The sequence below is a fragment of the Mesoplodon densirostris genome, chromosome 5, assembly GCF_025265405.1.
Source record: "Mesoplodon densirostris isolate mMesDen1 chromosome 5, mMesDen1 primary haplotype, whole genome shotgun sequence".
NCBI classification, from domain to species: Eukaryota; Metazoa; Chordata; class Mammalia; order Artiodactyla; family Ziphiidae; genus Mesoplodon; species Mesoplodon densirostris.
The window spans coordinates 97971975-97987016 of record NC_082665.1 but is presented as its reverse complement, the minus strand read 5'-3'; the positions used below and the strand labels follow the sequence as shown (position 1 = coordinate 97987016).

The following is a 15042-nucleotide window of genomic DNA, read 5'->3' as shown; positions in this document are numbered from 1 at the left end:
AGCAACTAGGCTCATGAGCCACAACTACTGAGACTGCGTGTCTGGAGCCTGTGCTCTGCAACAAGAGAGGCCACGATAGTGAGAGCCCCATGCATAATGATGAAGAGTGGCCCCTGCTTACCACAACTAGAGAAGGCCCTCGCACAGAAATGAAGACCAAACACAGCCAAAAATAAATAAATTAATTAATTAAAAAAAAAGTAACATGTTCAAGTACAATTGGTGTCTTTAAAAAAAAAAAAAGCACATGCACCGCCATGAAGAGTGGCCTCCACTCACAACTAGAGAAGCCCACACAGCAACGAAGACCCAATGCAACCAAAAATAAATAAATAAATAAAATTATTTTTAAAAATAAATAACGAAAAAAATCATTTTCCTGGGGCTTCCCTGGTGGCGCAGTGGTTGGGAGTCTGCCTGCTGATGCAGGGCACACAGGTTCGTGCCCTGGTCCGGGAAGATCCCACAGGCCGTGGAGCGGCTAGGCCCATGAGCCGTGGCCGCTGGGCCTGCGCGTCTGGAGCCTGTGCTCCACAACGGGAGAGGCCACAGCAGTGAGAGGCCCTCGTAACGCAAAAAAAAAAAAAAAGAAACAAAAAAAAAGAAAAACAACTCCTTTCCCTTTATACCAGTTTTTACTAAGCTGAGAGTACTTAGTTTGCGCAATGTAAGAATATAATTTCCTAGTGACTCTGTAAGTAATGATGGCTTGACCAGCATGGCACTAGAAGGAACCCTAGGAGGTTGAGTGGCTTCCTTTCCCCTACAGCATAAAACGCAAACTCCTCCAAATGGCACACAAAGCTCCCACCACTACCAGAATCCAGTTTTGACTGGGCCACTGGTAGATCGTTAGCCCACATGATTTTTAGTCGGTCTAAGAAACTGCCTGAATTCCTGGTTCCAAAATTGGCCTAGAACCAAGCCTCCTGTAGTCTGGGAAATCAGTAATTCTCAAGCTTAGCTGATAATCTGAATCTCTTGGGGGGACTGTTTCTAAAACAAAGTTTCCCAAATCTCATCCCAGACCTAAACTCTGTAGCCCCAGGAATTTTCTTTATGATGACCAGCTGGATACTGCTTCTTGGCCTCATCCAGGAATGGATTAGTATATTCACCTGACTTCCCTAACTCTAATCAGCTGAAGGGTGAAGACAGCTTGTGTGCCTGTTCTTCCAGATTTTTCTGCAACTGGGTTAGCGTCATATGTTCTCTGCAAACCTAGTAGGTAAATGTATTTTTAGCACCTCATTTCTCCCAACGAGTCTGGTCTAAAGCAACCTACTTACTTCAACCTACTTACTCTCAGTCTGATACTTGTTAACTTGTAAACTGGCCCAAATTTACTAGCAGTGCCATTGGTTACATACATATCACTATCTTTTTTCTGGCCCCTAGGGTAACATTTCTTACACTATAAAATAAATTAACTAGGCACCTGTAAGACTTGGGAGAGGGGAGAGGCATCACTGAATGCTTAATTTGTATCCAAGACTATTTACCTTTAAAATCTAATATCTAAGATAATGGGTTATATATAAAACTAATCATCTTTCTAATAATTGTGACTAAGTTGAAATAGAAATTGTACAGTGATGAGATTAACTGTGCCAAAAATAAAATTTAAAAAACCTGTAAGGAACTAATTTACTCATCCACAGAAAGCTATACACACATAAGAATATATAAGTCATATGCTCACAGCATCCAAAAAGAAAAGACTTAATTAAAATATATACAAATATGTTTTGGGTTTTGTTGACTGTAAAATGCAAACAGTAATAACAATTTGACAAAGGAACTTTTCAATATTTCAGAAACTACATCCCATCTTTTAGTAAAAGTATCTGTTCAACTGATTTAGAGGTGGCTGTTAAAAGCCCCAAGGATCCTGTACACTTAGCAGGAAGATGAAATGATTTTTCTCTCTGCTTTCCTTCTACCTCAGACTCCCAATCACAAAGACTATGTTCTATGAAGAAACAAAACAAAAAAGCCTTCCACCAGCTGTATTTGGGTTTAGAAGCAGGTTTAAATAATTTGGGAAAGCCCTGGGGTAAACAACATTCCACATAACGCCAAGAGAAATGACACATACATGCACAACTTTAGACAATGTTCAAATCAAGTGAATCATTCAAGGAGTATTTCCTGAATATCTGATATATGTCTAGTTCTAGGTTTGGTTAAGATTCTGGGATGTATAAGATACAGCCCCTGCATTCAGGAAAGTATGATCTAGTTATGGAGACAAGAATTACTCATAACGAACAACAAAAGAATAAGGAAAGACCACTCACCCCATAAAACGAATCACGAGAGGTGGTGGCAGAGATGAAAGTACCAGAGGGCAGAGGAGGCAGAGATCAGCGTGGCTGGCGTCCTCTCGGACTGCTCCACAGTGCTGGGGGATTGTGGGTAGGCCCTAAAGAGCTTCAGATCTCAAACAGGCCTAATCAAAGGGAGAGGCATTCCAGGTGGGAACAGTAATGAACAAAGATAAAGAGGCGATAATGAGCAGGGAACCTGGCAAGCTGGAAACACAGGATTTAATTTCAGAGCAGTAATAAGTATTTAAGGCTATTACACAGCTCATCTTAACCACAATAGATGTTTCAAGGTGTACTGCAAACTCAGTTTACTGCTTTAAGCCAAATGCTGTTGCAACATCTTCCAAATTAACTTAGGAAGCATGATTTTTAAATGTTCTGAAGATGCCTTATGGCAGCAGCATTATTTCCAAATAAGCCCAAAGATGTCTTTTAAAGCAAAGCAAAAATTAACTACAGTTGACCCTCAGTAGTTCCAGGTTCTGCATCTATGGTTTCAGCCAACCTTGAGTGCAGAACCTGCAGATACCTAGGGCCAACTGTTCTTTGCTATTTTATAGAAGGGACTTGAGCATCTGCAGATTTTGGTTTCCACAGGGGTCCTGGAAACAATCCCTAGCTAATATGAGAGAAGACTGTATTTTGACTTCTTAAACCTAAAATAAAATGAAACATATATACACCAAATTTTATGCATATGTATGTATATAACTTCTTGAAAAGCCTTTACCAGCTTCCTATTAACATGGAGACTTGTAATTGTCTCAGATGGAAGTTTGACCAGTAGATACTGTGAAAGCATCAACCCAGCTTCCAAAGTCACACCATTTCTCAGATTGGAGTGTTTTAGGAGATGCCAATTCCTCCAGGCTGACAATCTTTCTCTCTTCTTTATACTTTGTATATGTATGTAGACTACTGATCTTACATTACTTTGTCATTTATTCACTCATTTAACAAATATTTACTGAACACCTACTATGTGCCAGGCACTTGAAATATAATAGGGAGCCAAACAAACATGATCCCTTTTCAGAAGGAGGTTAAATCTTGAGAAGAAGGCAGATTGAAAGTGAAAATTAAAATAGATAATTATAAATTGTGGTCAGTGCTATGGAAGAAACAATCATGGAGCTGAAATACAGTCAGCATGTAGTGTAGTGTCAAGAGCATTTTCACTGGGCCTGCTCCCTAATCCTTACTTGACCACTTACTAGCTCTTTGATCTTGGACAAGTTATCAGTGTTTTTCTGCTCAGTAGCTTCAACTGAGAATTGGGGATAATAGGAGTATCTTACCTCATAGAGTCATTATGAATATTAAATGATAAAATGTAAATTACCTAGAAGATTGCCTAACATGTAGTAAAAACATAGAAATAACCTTCAGTATTAATTTTACAACCTTCCATTACACTCAAACGATGGCAGGAGGAAACACCTACTGTAAATAAATTTCATTTTATTCTTTTTTTTTTTTTTTTTCTGGTGACACAGGGGAGTATTTTGAGACAGTAATTTACTATTTTCACAGTCATACATACTATATTCTGATGGGCAGTTTTATAGTTGAGAGTAAACAACTTTAATGCCCCCTTTGATGCTGAACATCTGATTTTTTTCAAGAGGAATAATGGTCATTTTGTGGAATAATAGCCACAGAAACAAACATCCAACGTTGAGCTTAAATAATTGGGTTCAAGAACATTACAGGGTATTAGGAAAAATAAGGAATGAGCCAATAGGTAAATGTACAAGAAAAAAGGTGGCTGGACTCCCAGAAAGGTGAACTAAGGCAGATTAGTGAAAGGAGTTTTGTTGTATTCAGGAAGGCTTACTTAAATCAGGAAAAAAAATAACAACAGCAACAACACAGGTAAAGATTATCTTACTCTAATCAGAGGTGGACTAGAACTGAGCTCTTGAAACCTGAATGTGTGAATCACCTGGGGAATCTTGTTAAAAGGCAGATTCTGATTGATAAGGTCTGGGTGAGCCTTGAGATTGGACAAGGATACTTCATTATTCAGCATAGAAAGAGATAAACAGCATCAGCATCACCTGGGAGCTGGGTTGAAATGAAGATTCCAAGGCCCTGTCCCTGTCTACTCAACAAGAATCTGATAACCAGATTTCCAAGCGATTCATAGGCACATTCAAGTTTAAGAGGCACCGCAATCAAAGCTGGGGCTATTTATTGAGAGTGATCAAATTGTCCTGGTTGGCCTGGGACCTTCCCAGTTTGGGCACTGAAAGTCTCCCATCTGGGGAAATCCCTGAGCCTCAGCCAAACTGGGACAAAGATGTTGGTCACCCTAGCTATTGGTTCCATAAATGGGACTAGAGTTTTCTATGCATGCTGTAGTGTATTAAAAGTCATGGCTGTGATGCAGTGCAATTAGCATATTGTTTCCCATCTTCTGCCAGCTGCATAGTCTTGAGCAAATCACTTCGCCTCTCCATGGCTTACTTTCCTTATATATAAAATTTAAATGATACCTACCTCACAGGGTAGTTTTAAGGATTAAACAAGTTATAACGTAATTGAGCATGGTCTGCATACAAAGAAGTTTTAAAATGTTAGGTATTATTATTGAGAGTTCTTATCATGAAATAAGGGGCTGAAATCTCCTTGTTTTCCAGACTATAAGAATAACTGATTATGATTATGGAGTCAGGCTTCAACTCAGGATAGGAAAGAAAAAAAGAATGAGAAGAAAACAGAAAAAAAAAAAAAGGAAAGAAAAAGAATAAAGGAAGTGAGTGTGGTGGGAAGGATACACAGGTTAAAATTACTACTCCAGCAGCAGGTACTAATCTAGCAAGATTATTTCCACTAGAGGTTTGGAAGTGGCTCATGCTCTTTCCCTGAAATACTGTATATGTCTGTTCTCGTTCTTGAGCTACAATGGGAGAGTGGAGTGGGTGTGATGGAGTTTGCATATCTGGCAAAGCTGAAAATATTTACTCTCTGGCCCTTCATAGAAAATGGTGGCCAACTCTTGATCTATAGAATCTTAGCAAGAGTTCCAAAAAGATCCTACGGCCTAGTCAGGCTGAGCATAGACTTGCCAATACTTCTATTGTAGTACCATGCTATGTTTACTGATCTGCCTTCCCCTAATGAGCTGAATGCTTCTCAAGGGAAGGGATCATGTCTTCTCTCTCCTCCTGTCTCCAGAGCCTAACAAAGAACCTGGTTCATAAGAGCTGGTCAATAAATGCATGTTGAACTGAACTGAGCTACAAGTTGAAGTTTATGTATATTACATATTTTAGATGTAGGGCAGGGCAGTGAACTGCAAAAGTAATTTATATTTCTTTTAATAGGTACTAGATCCTCTGGTGAAAGCTGACTTCTGAGCTAACAGCTAATTTGCTATTTTTTATGTTTCTCAAATCTACCTATCTGGCACACCAATGAAAGGTACTTAAAACCGAGAAGTTCTCCATCTGAAGTGAGAAAGTATTCTTGCATCCTCCTGCAAAATCTAATAAAACCTACAAAGTAAAAGGTTATATATAAAAATAACAATTTGCTAATAATTTTAATATTGAAAAATGCCTGTGTCAAATGCCTGCCTTAGTTAACATGACATGCACTTCCAGGACATAATTAGTTAACAGTACTCTAAGTACTTATCAGGAACAATTCAGAAGCCTGACTTCCATATGTATTTATTATTCCATAAATAAGTCTTAGCCACAGTTAAATTCCTTGCTATTTTGATAAAGTTACCATACTGTTTTAATATCAGGGAATAATATGACCAGTCGTACTAATTAGGGGGCTATTCTACGAGTAACTGATGCATTTAAGAGTAAGCATTGCAAGAAATATGCTTTCTTCAGTAAATTGGAGTACACAAAATTTAATACATTTCAAATAAATCTAATAATTGTCAAGGCCAAGAATCCTTAAGAAAAGCAAGTGCAGTATAAAAAGACAATTCTACAAATAAATCTTTGGAGAGAAAATTTAAAATATTTACCTTTTAAACATATAATTTTCTCCTTACTAACTACTGTTGTTAGCCTGCTTTTTAATGTTAATAAGGTAAACTTAATTTTGGAAAACTTTTATAAGGCCAGACCTGTAGATGGGAGAAAAATATATTAAATTTATGTTAAAATCCTTGATACAAAATAGAGTAGATGCCTTCTTAGCTATATTATTTTGCTTCAATTCCAAAGTAAGGGAAATAGGGAATGTGCTCCCTAAATGCTGAAAAACGAGTAGTAAATTTTTCAACAATTGTGTTTACACTTTTATGTTTAAAAATTTAATTGAATGTTTTGGCCTTTTACAATCATCATAAAGTTACAATCTTTAAATTGGTATTTCTCAGACAGGATCAACTCTACAGATATTAGATTTTCTTCTAAAAGTTCAGTATTTCTACAGGTTGATAAATTGTTTTCCTTCTAATAGATGATTCATCTTCATTGCTGCTAGCATAAACAGATACAATTTGACAATAGTATTGCAGGCAGGGATTTAGCTCTGAAGTGCATATACAAATAGATGAACATATAAGTTTTGCCTGGAGTGGAGGTGATTCTTAATTAAAAAAAAATTTTGTGCTTTCTCAGACATAGAAAAAAATCTAGCCAAAAACTGAATCTCCCATGTGTTGAAATGTTGGATTACCTCTAAGTATTTCAGCAGACCCGGATCCAACATGCAGATTATTCCCAGGATTCATATGAAAATTTATAAGCTGAAAATGTATAATAGTTATGTTGATTTGAATACGAAAGTCAAGATGTATCAAAGTTTTGTTTAAAATTCTGTTGACTTGCCCCAAAATTCAGTGATGGAGGGCAACTGGATTACACATCAGGAAATCTAAGTGAAGTCCCAAGATTCACTCTTTGCAAGCCTACCTATTGCAGGCCCTTGAGGAAGTCCCTTTCCTTCTTTGAACCTGAGTTTCCTCAGGCGTAAAATGAGGTGTTTTGCTTAGAAGACAAATAACATCTAACTAGATCATATCTGCAATTTGAATCCTACAAAATGACTTTTATGTGTTTGGCGGGATAGGGATATGTTTCCAGCAAATACGTCCCAGCGTTTGGCTCCCTTCATTTCCTTATCTGTAAAATGGGGTGATAATAGAGCACCTTGTTGATGGTTGTAAGCATCGAATGAATATATGTGTCATGTACAAAGCATAATGCCTGCCATATAGTTAGTGCTACATATATGTTTGCTATTATTATTATTATAGAAAACAAATGATGTAATTTTCAACACCAGGTGTTATTTACTTTTGGAATAGATTAGAAATAAGAATAAAGGGAATTTTCAGGTAATGTCACTCACATTGACTAGAACTTTAATGATGCCAAAGTATAAAGCATGAAAATAACCTTAATCCAAGGAAACATGATTAAACATACCAGTTCTGTTATCTACACTAATCGTCACCATCTTTTTTGTTTTATCCCTTCTTTTCCCCTTTGATTTTTGGTTAATCTTCCCCTCTTTTGTCTTTTTACCCTTTTCTCAATTTAGCATTTTCTCTTTTTTCTATTTTTATAATCATTTACTCTCTTCTTTAAGCATTAGTGGTCTTTACCTGTCTGACATTATTGCAGATAATTGCTTGAGGGTACAAATGAAAACCAACAAATAAAACAGGCTTTAGAATGAGCTCTCAATTATCAAAGCTCTACTAGTTTTCAGCAAGGTAGGCATACAACTCAAGAGGAGGGAGCAGAAGTAGCCAGGTAGCCAACTCCAAAAGCATTCAGTGTGCCCCAACCTTAACTCAGTATGTTTTAAAAGATGACAGGGAATATAGGTAAATCAAGCTATTTGATTAAAGAAAGGTTGGTCAACAGAATTTACATTGTATAAAAACGGTAATATACATCTGATTTTCTTAAAATTCAGTAGTCTTTAATACAAAGAAAATTGTTTGGTGTGTACTCTAGTGCAATGGGCAACTGCATCTTTGGTGAACCTGTCCCCCCCTTTCTAATTCTCCTCTCTTTGTCCCAGGGCACATAGTCAGCTGAAAGTGGCTCTATTTGAATATTTTTTTAATATATTACTGTTAATCATATAACACTGCCTCTTGTCTGGATTACTCAACCAATCCACAATGGGTTTATTATTAGATTTTGAAGTAAATCACTTCATCTCTATATTTTCACAAATTTTTTAAGTCATAGCATATGAGCAATTTAAAGGTTAAGATTTTTAAAATTCAGTTGATCTGCAACCTAGCTGAATACAAGATATTCTAGTAGAAAATTCTATAATATGTTTTTATCTCATTTCTTAAGTGTAACTTTTAAAAGCCCTGTGAACAATTCCATTACTCATTACCTGTTGTATTCTGAGAAGTGTAATTGAAGTCAGAAAATTATGTGATGAAAGTATGAGGTCTGAAAAACCTGCAATTCATCAACACAATAGAACAGAAAAGCTAACACAAACAACTTTCCCTAAGCAAATGATGTGCATGTTCATTAGGAAAAAAATGCTTAACAGAAGTTTTCCTTTTTTGAGAGATAAAAACTAACTAAAAAGAACATTATACAGTTTCAGATATATTTTCTCATCACATTTTTTTGCCATTCTTTTTCTAGTTTTTTTTTCTCTCCTCTGCCTTTTCACTTTGTCCCTAAACTGCCAGAATCAGTAAATATTATAGGATAATGTAAACATAGCTTTCTAAACCCTGAAGCATACATAGGCAAAGAATCACCCTTCAGTTCAGTCTGTCCACCTCTGATGAGGTTAGTGCAAAAGCAATTTTTTAAGTAGTACTTAACACTGACAAGTGATAAATATTATGAAGGAACTACGAAAAGAATAGTTGACAGCTTAAGCAGATAATAAACATGTTGTAAGCTCTATAAACTGTGAACATATTTCTTAGAAAAATGATATATTAAAAATCTGTCTTTAAACCTAATTAAAACTTTGACAATTTCTAAACTGAAATTGACTCAGGTTAATGAAATCACAGTCTGGTTAAGGAAATTCACATTGTTTTCTTTTGTATTAATCATAGAACAGCTAGATAATCTCTCTGCAGATGAAATCCTGTAATTTTATATCAGCAGATCCACATCTTGGGATATTTCCAACCGCTTTATAGAAGAAATTTTGGTTAACTAGACTCTATTACCATTCATTTTTTTGCTGTACTCTTACATATTGGTCTTCGTCATTTGAATTTTAATATACTAAAGTGTGTTAATACCTAAAAGAATGGAAGAGTTTAATTTGTAGAATAAGTAAAATATACAATGTTAATAAAATTCAGAAATTTAAGTGTCAAGCAAAACGTAATATTGGTGTACCTGTATTTGAGGTAATTATTCCAAAAAAATTATCATTGTTACCTACTAAAAATAGTTTATTTTGTTTTTTGGTTGTAATATTTCAAAGGGTCAAGAATGTTTAGAAATATGGAATGGCATGGAGAGATGAATACTAAATGAATTACTGCTTCTGATTTTATGCCCAGGACATCTTTTCCCCTCCTCTTCTGTGGACCTTCACATCATTCTGCCAGCCTTTAATATATACATGGTTAGAATCAAGTATTCACAAACACCAAACCAAAGATTATTTTCAGTTACAATGCCACCCAGATAAAAGATTTGGACATAGACCTGCTATTTTTTTTGCAATTTTGTGTGTTATATGTTTACTGAATAGTCTCTCTCTCTCTCTCTCTCTCTCTCTCTCTCTCACACACACACACACACACACACACACACACACACACACACACCCCAATTCATATCCACCCGGAGCCTGTGAATGTGACCTTATTGGAAATAGAGTCTTTGCAAATGTAATCAAGTTACGATGAGGTCATACTGAAGTAGGGTGAGCCCATAATCTAAAAGTCTGATGTCCTATAAAGTGAAGGAAAGCTGGACACAAAAACAGAGACAAACAGGGAGAATGCCATGCGATGATGGAGGCAGAGACTGGAATGACGTGTCATGTCACGTGTCATGAATGTCAAGGATTGCCAGCAGCACCAAACGCCAATGGAAAGGCATGAAACCCGCTCCCTGCTGACATCTTGATTTCAGATTACTAGTCTCCAGAACTGCAGTAGAATAAGTTTCTGTTGTTTTAAGCCACAAAGTTTATGGTGCTTTTTCTCAATAGCCCTGGAAAACTAATACACATAATATATTTTTTTAATTTCTTATTTTTCTTGTCTCTTAATAGCAATGCCTTACACATCTTTCTATGCAGGCTGTATCCTCATACTTATCTATACAGACAAAAATCTTCAGCAGGAATGGAGGTTTCTCCATGAATGCCACTGTGTCACCTCCTTTAAGAAGTCTCACCTGATCTCTGTGACTTGGGCAATTCCCTTATCTTAGTGTCCCATGTCATTTGATACAATTGCCATTTTATATTTGTTGAAGTTTTTCTCACTCACTTGAAGAGACACCTCATCAGAACAGATACTTGATTTGCTTCTGCTCGCTCCCATATCCCCCGCATCTAGCACAATTCTTGGCTCATAATAGGGAGAAAAATGGTAAACAAATGAATGCATGTTAACATTTTCTAATGTCTCCAATTATAAATCCTCATTTTTCCTTTTGAATTGCATAATTTTTTTAGAACTTCTCTTAATATACTTATCTCTTTCTTCAGCCCCTATTATTCTACATCACAGGGATTCTTAACAAGAAATGTTTGTTTTTTTCCAAAATAAATATGCCTGACTTCCTTCCCTCCCACCCCAGTTATATTCTCCTGAGAGAAAATAACATAGATGTATGTGGGGAGGTTTTGTTGTTTTTGTTTTTAAAACCTCCTTTGTGTTCTTTATATGCCTCATTTTCTTCCTCTCTGGTAGAGGGGACTAGAAGAAAACAGTAGACCTGGTATCGAGCCTTAGAGTTCCAACACTTTCTAGTAAAATAAGCAGAATGGTTCATTTACTGCCTCTCTACACATCCATCAAAAAATATCCTGATTCATACAATTCTATGTTTAAAAAGATATATCTCTGTACTGAAATATTTAGAGACATGCATGGCTATATTTGATATATTTCTTTTAATTTTCATTCCAAAGCAGACTAATATACTCTTCAATCAGTGCATCTTAGTCAGTTTCTAAATAGTATATTATCATAAATTTCCATGCTTTGAATATCATTTTTCCTAAGAAAACTTTTAAGAAGTTGATTGTTATTTTAGGTCCATTAGAAAATTGAAGAACATATTTATAAACTTAAGAAATAATCTGAAAGAAATGAAGGAGAAATGATGATAAAATCAATTCTCCAAAATGAATTTCTATTTTTGTTAAAATAAGTGTAAAAATGCACTGAGTTAGTATGAATGGAAGTGCAGGAAATACAAACGCACAAGAACATCTTACCCAATAATAGATATTATCTGTAACAAAAAAAAAAATACATTACCTTGTGAGTTTAAAATATTTATTAGACTTGGAAACAAGAAAACTTTCTTGAGTGTTTCATTATTAGTAAACGTAAGAAATTATATTGCTTCAAATCAACAATGATCTTATCACAACTGATCCTCACTTTTTTCCAGCTCTTATTCCACAATAACAGAAAATCAATCTTCAAGTCTGTCTATGAAGAGTTGTAGGTCAAGCTCAACAAGTTTAAAGGTGGTTCTCAAAACACTAAATACAAAAATGATAAAACCCTACATGCTGGGCTTCCCTGGTGGCGCAGTGGTTGGGAGTCCGCCTGCCGATGCAGGGAACACGGGTTCGTAACCCGGACCGGGAGGGTCCCACAAGCCGCGGAGCGGCTGGGTCCGTGAGCCATGGCTGCTGGGCCTGTGCGTCTGGAGCCTGTGCTCCACAACGGGAGAGGCCACAACAGTGAGAGGCCCGTGTACAGCAAAAAACAAAAACAAACAAACAAACAAAAAGCAAGTGGTATGTCAGACCTGCAGAGTAAAATCTTAAAAAAAAAAAAAACCCTACATGCTAATTGTTCTTAAATCAATTTGCATCATATCTATTGCCATATCCTCAGAGTCACAGGTGTATTTTGTTAAGCCTTGAACTAAATTTTTTAAATTAATTTATTTTATTTTATTTATTTTATTTTTGGCTGTGTTGGGTCTTCGTTGCTGCATGCGGGTTTTTCTCTAGTTGCGGCAAGCGGAGGCTACTCTTTGTTGCAGTGCACAGGCTTCTCATTGCAGTGGCTTCTCTTGTTGCAGAGCATGGGCTCTAAGTGCACAGGCTTCAGTAGTTGTGGCACGTGAGCTCAGTAGTTGTGGTGCACGAGCTTAGTTGCTCCACGGCATGTGGGATCTTCCCGGACCAGGGCTTGAACCTGTAGCCAGCCACTGCATTGGCAGGCAGATACTCAGCTACTGCACCACCAGGGAAGCCCTGAACTAAACTTTAATAGGTCACTAGATATCAAAATTAACTGTTCTAATGGATCATTCTAGGATACTAACTATGCCATGTAAGCCATGTACTGCTTAGTAAAATAAAATAGTAAACTATGATTTATTTTATAATTTAAATGTATTCACATCAATTTTAATATGATGTTTTCAATGACTGAGGATTTTCAATGACTCAGGTCTACTACCAGGGAAGCTTACAGAAAAATAAGGCTAGAAGCACTGCATTCATACACACATTGCCTTTCCTGGAGGTTTTACTTAGTCATGCGCAAACATGCACAGTAATCTTATGCATGGTACTTAATTTGAATGCTAATGTTTCCAAACATAATACTAACTTATCGTAAAGATCATTATGTGTCTGTTCTCTCAAGTGAACAATAAGGCTTGTGCTCCACTGTTTCAAATCAATATATTCTCAAGGACAGCATTTATCACTTCTATCTCCATTCACAAGCATATTTTAATTGCTTAGTCTCTTCTGACTTCTTTCTCCTTCATCTGTCTTCCAGCTTTTTGTTCTTTTGCATATAGATTGATGAGTGTCAGAAAAGAAGGCAAGACATATCTGATGGTACTGAATGGCAGCTAATATTCTTATACAAAGTTTAAATAAAACATATGCTGAATGAAGAAAACTAAAAATGGCTCTAAAGAATATACTTCCATAAATATAAGTAAAGCTTCCAGCTCTATTTTCTCCTGTGTCTTTGGGCAACTAAGCTATTTCAGAGTCCACATATGGATGCCAAGAATGTGGCCAAGTATCTGTCATTCAGGTAATATTTTCATAATTTTGACACATCAAGGTATTGCCTGGATTATTAGTAATTTTACATATTTTATTAGACCTCAATTTTAAATTTAAATGTTCATTTTAAAAAGTAATTTTATATCATTACAGAAAATGTAAATCCATAGGTAACCCAAAAAGAAATACAAAGAAAATAAACCAATAATAAATTTTAAATGAATTTTAAATCCTTATAACTAGAATATAAGCTCCATGAAGGCAAGGATTTTGTCTCTTTTATTCACTGTTCTACACCAAGCACTTATAGTAGTACTTGGTACATAGTTATTACTCAGTAAAATTGTATTGAATGAATAAAGAATAAATATACTGTAAGGTAAATTGAAAATATTAATCTGTTTTGTGCTTCCATGCTCCACAAAGATAATTTCCTAAATATCAAGGGTTTTTCTCCCCATAAATTCTTGTTCATCTCAAGGCAAAGGAAGTTCTTGTAAAATGTTATAGAAACTGGTACTTGTGTTCAGTATATACATAAATGTTTATATGTTTATTCACTGAAATTTGTTAATATCTGATAGTGAGCAGGATTTTATAATGTTATTGTTTAATGTTATACTGTCCTAATGTTATTATTGTATAAAGTTCAACAATGCAATTTCCAAGTTGACAAAAGCTATAAGGCAGTGCTTTTCTCTTTTGACTGCAAATAGAATCACTGGCAGAAACTTAAATAATACTAATGCCTGGGTCAACATACTCTGGGCCAATCAAATCAGAATCTACTGGAAACAGGCTACACAACAACATTGTTTTTAAAAGCTCCCAAATGATTCGAATTGTGCAGACAGTGCCGAGAGCCACCAATCTAGGAGGACAACAGTGAAAAGACATTTGTCCATGTAGAATATGACCATATATCAGTCTTGAGCTTTTAAAATTTATCTTATCTTTATACCACCCAGCTTTTTCCTCATTTTATCAACTTTGAAAAGTTCCTCACAGGTTTCCATATATACAACTTTAAAAAGCTATACTTATTTAAAACTATCTTAAAAAAAAAAGCAATCCTTCACTTTAATTTTTTATATAGAACTTCTATAAAAACCCTCCAACTATCTCTCATATTGTTGGAACTAAAATCTTTTGAATTGGTTTAGAAAATAATATTTATCTCCTATGAGGCACAAAGCTTCATTTCCTCACTCCTTCTCTTTGGCTCAGGATTGGTAATGGGTACCGTGTAAATAGCACACTGCATAAAATATATTTCAGACATGACAATGTAACAGCAGAGTAGCCCACAGTTGTGCCAACATGATCAGATAAGACAGAAAAATATCCTAGGTTGCCAATAACTTAAGAAACATTAAATCAATAGTTTCAATTTAGGACCAAAGTGGGGATGGGTGTCTGACGGAGGTGTTTTTCAAAGGGATGCAGGGCTGCATTCACAGAAATTCAGGTCTCCTACATGAACTCCAAGATCCATCATTTGGATAATGCTCTGTTCTATCCTCATGCATATTGATTTATCTACATATTACACCAT

General features: G+C 35.8%; 1 protein-coding gene across 9 annotated transcripts in view; it reads right to left on the bottom strand.

Annotated features, from left to right (window-relative positions):
- Positions 1 to 15042, bottom strand: part of NAALADL2 (N-acetylated alpha-linked acidic dipeptidase like 2) — a 1531400-nt gene that overhangs the window by 895064 nt on the left and 621294 nt on the right. The window contains exon 1 of one of the 9 annotated variants that reach the window (XM_060100051.1): positions 2301 to 2335. The exons of the other annotated variants lie outside the window; for them this stretch is intronic. The gene's annotated coding sequence lies outside the window, so the exon portion shown is untranslated. Of the gene's footprint in view, positions 1 to 2300; positions 2336 to 15042 lie in introns of those variants that run through there. 9 annotated transcript variants of the gene reach the window in all.